A 3,824-nucleotide genomic window follows, 5' to 3' on the forward strand; every position below is an offset into this window, starting at 1 on the left:
CTGAGTATGCAGCGATTTTAAAAACACCAATAAACTTTGTCTTCCAATCTGTAAAACAATCAGTAGATATAATTTTGGTTAATAATTATATGAAAGCGTGGTGTTATTTTCCAACAATTGTATCTTTAGGCCAAAGTTAAAGTTTGGATTTATCTTGAGCTCTGGCTACATTATTTGGTTTTGTAAGTGTAGTGGTGGGCTTGTTTCCCTGTTTGGAAGTAAATTGTGTTTTTATTGCCCCTCTGCTCAGTCCTAAGAGAGCTGAAGTCAGCTTTCTGTTAGAACAGAAATCAAACTGGTTGTTTTCATAGTCACTTATCTCTGTACAATATTCAATAGCTCTTTGTCAGAAGTCATCAAATACTCCTCGTTTTTCTGTGTTCTCCAGAATATTCCCAGACAGTTCCTTTGGGGTCTGTCCTTGGGAGAGATCCCAGAGGGGTCCCCATGCTGTACACCCTCATTTGCTTCTTGCCAACAAAAAGAGCTTCAGACCAAGCCAGATGCAGGTGTATGGCTGTGATCAGCTATGTGCTTTGTGGGTCAAAACAAGGGTTGTGGGGCATAACTGCAGAGCAGAGAGTTGCACTGAGACTCTGAACCACCTCTGACCATCATCCCTGGCTTGCAGCACAGACCAGCTCCCTGCAGCGCTGCTGGCCCCAGGACGCTTCACTGCTCACACTGAGCCAGGCACAAGGCTGAGACCCACCAAAACACCCGTACAGGTGAGCAGCTCCCACCCCGTGCACTGCCCTGTCCCCTGGTCAGGCAGCCAAACCCATTTGCCATATGCATTTACACAACACTCCCCACCTGCACACCCACAGCCCCCTGCCCCGCAAAGGCGCTGGAGGATGGAGTTTAACCGGCAGGATGGTGCAGGGCTCGTTGGGGAAACCTCTGGCCTGTGTTATGATGGAGGCTGAATAAAATGGTCCTGCTGGTCCCTTCTGAACTGCACCCTCCCCTGTTGCTCGGAGCAGGGATGAGCGCTTTGCCTGGCGGATGGGGAGGGCTGGATGCTCACCCGCGGGACACCCGGCTCCTTTCAATGCAACGCACATGCCTGCGCTGCTGCTGCCCTTCCTGTCCTTACGTGGGCCCGGGCAGTCTTTCACTCCCTCTTGCAGCATCCCAGTGCCAGGTGAGCCCCGGGCACACACGGCTGCGTGCCAGCTTATGCCCTTGCCTCCTGGGATGTGCAAGCAGGGGCTACAAGTTCTCCCCCTCAGCAGGTGGGTTGCCCACGGCTTGAGGAAGAGCTTTTCACCAGGCTGAAGGGATGTTTCTGGGGCTGGTTTTGATCGCTGGGACAAAAGCTAGCAGAGCTGGCTGAGGGTGGCAGGGAGGTTTACACCATGTCTCAAGGACAGGGCCCTTCAAACTCAGCCTAACTGGGCAGGAGGTGGGTGCCCGGCTGCGTCAAGCAGGTGGCTTTGAGCCTTCCTGGGCACTGGTCATCAGGACTGAGGGAGCTTCACAGGCCTGGAGATTTTAACTGCCTCCAGGGTTAACTGCACTGGGAAGTGAGCTTTCTGAGCCCCTGCTCAAGGCTTACCTGCCTGTGGTTTGCCGAAATCCCACTGAATTCTGCAGACATTCAGGACCTTGGTCAGTTGTTTGCAAGCAGAGGAGAAACTGACTGCAAAATCAGGTGTTTCTTTGACACTGTCCTGGTGTCCTCCTGTTCCCTGGAGCCCACCAGCAGCAAACAGGACATGCAGCTCAGCTCCCACGAGACCCCTGGCCCAAGGAGAACTGCTGCTTCTACCTGCTGGCACGAAGCCCGCCCTCTCCACTGCTGTTTCACCTCCAGAGCTGCTCTCAGCCCCAGCCTGGGCTGTAACTTTCTGTTAAAAAGAAGGAAAGGGAAGGGAGGTGAACTATGGGTTACAGAAAGGGGTGTAGGTGCTTCTGACAAGACTCCAGTGCCCCGTGCAATTCGGACACGCGCTGCAGGACAGCGCTTCTCAGCACGCCATAAGGCAGGGAGCTTTTTGCCTCCCTTTGAAGGCCCAGTGCTGCCGGGGATGCTGATCAAAGCTAAAGCAATTCTCTCCTTTGGTGCACTCCCATTCTTTACTGTTTTGCAAAATGCCTGTGGCTGAGCAGTTAATGGAGGCATCTGCTGCACTGGCAGAGTTCACGGACTTAATTAAAGACTTCTAACAATTCTGCTGCTGCATGCGAGAGAGTACGCGTCCTCGCAGGGCTGAAACCGAATATCCTCAGCGCTGAAAGCAGGAGTCCCCACTGTGCAGAAAGCACAGATCTGCAGCCAGACACTCACATGAAAGTAGAAGCAGGGCCCAAAGATTAAGGATGGACTCGAGCCAGCTTGCAATGTGTGTCGCCAAGGCCTCACTGTGCTGGAGAACTGTACAGCCGCAGCTCACGCTCACATAGCTTAGAAGGGTCAGACTTGCAACAAGTGAGCAGAGCCGGGGACGTTCCTCGCCAGTAGGGATGGTTTTACCTGGAAAACAGTTTTAACAGATATTTTCTGACTGAGTGAAAGTAGTTAGCTGGTTTAAAAAGACAGGTGGGAAAACTAATCCTGTACCAAGTGGTTATCGAGTTCTCCTCTGTGTGGGGCCATGTTCTCTCCCTGTTAAAGGAAGAAACGTTTCACTCCTGGGCATATTTCTGGTATCAATGCATTTTTGAGCTGATCAGGGACGTTGCAAGGCTGTTATTTTAACAACTTACCAAAGAGGCTCACAGAACAGGCTGGTGCTCTCTGATGAGCTGCGTGTCAGCAGACACCAAGGGCTTCGCATGAGGCTGCCGAGCAGGGGCCGCTGCCCTGCGGGGCTGGGGGCCTGCGGCTGCCCTGCGGGGAGCAGAGCAGGCGGGAGGCAGGGACTCCCACGCACCCCGGCCAGCTGCGGGGAGCCTCACGCCCGCCCTCTCGGAGTGTGAGTGCAACCTCTCAGCGCCAGCAATGTCACTGCTGGCTGGGACGTAAAGCAGACAGATCAATGCTGTGCTGCCTTGGTCGATATGAATTTACAAATGAACTTCTGTGAGGACAGACATGCCTAGTGTGGACAGCCTCTGTCCTCTGTCGTTTCTATGAGGGGAGATGAGAAGGGGAATGGGCACGTCAAATGCACCAGCACAAAAGTGCTGCAGGTGAGGAGAGGCATTTTGGCTACAGGGTAGACGCTGGTGGGTCTCGATACCCTGAGACCAGCATCCCTCCCACAGAGGAGGGGCATGCCCTCTCCTCCGCAGCCCGCTCCCGCTGCAAGGGGAATTGCCCTTTCCCAACTCATCTCCAGTACGGGTGAACCCCACGGCGCGAGGCACGGGAGAGGGGATGTTAGCCCTGGAGCGCATCATGTCCAGAGCTGTCCTGCGGCTGACACGACAGCCGCCAGCACCAGCCCGGGCTGTTGTGTAACGTGTCACGCGGAGTCTGCTCGCGTGGAAGCAGAGCTTCACCTCCGAGCAACGATGGAGTGCTCTGCTGTGGCACACAAGTGATTCGGGGGAAACTGCAGCAGTTTGCCGGGCCTAGAGTTAGCTCGTTCTCTGGTCCTGGAGGAACATCCTCCCTGGAACCAGGCACTTGGGTTGGCTTGTGACTTCTGCAGGGTTTCCTGCCCTTGGTTTTGCACCCTCACCCACTGAAGGACGGGGGTAGGTAAAGGGCAAAATAAGATATATTTAGAAAAAAGAAGCATGCAGCCTTTTCAAACACAAACCCCTCCACAAACAGGAAAATGATCTAATTCTGCTGTGTAGAGAAGCGATGGAGGTAGGTACAAAGAAAGAACAAGCACATTTTCCTTTTTCTGCTCTCCATATGATATCCC

This window comes from Nyctibius grandis, chromosome 32, assembly GCF_013368605.1.
Source record: "Nyctibius grandis isolate bNycGra1 chromosome 32, bNycGra1.pri, whole genome shotgun sequence".
NCBI lineage: Eukaryota > Metazoa > Chordata > Aves > Nyctibiiformes > Nyctibiidae > Nyctibius > Nyctibius grandis.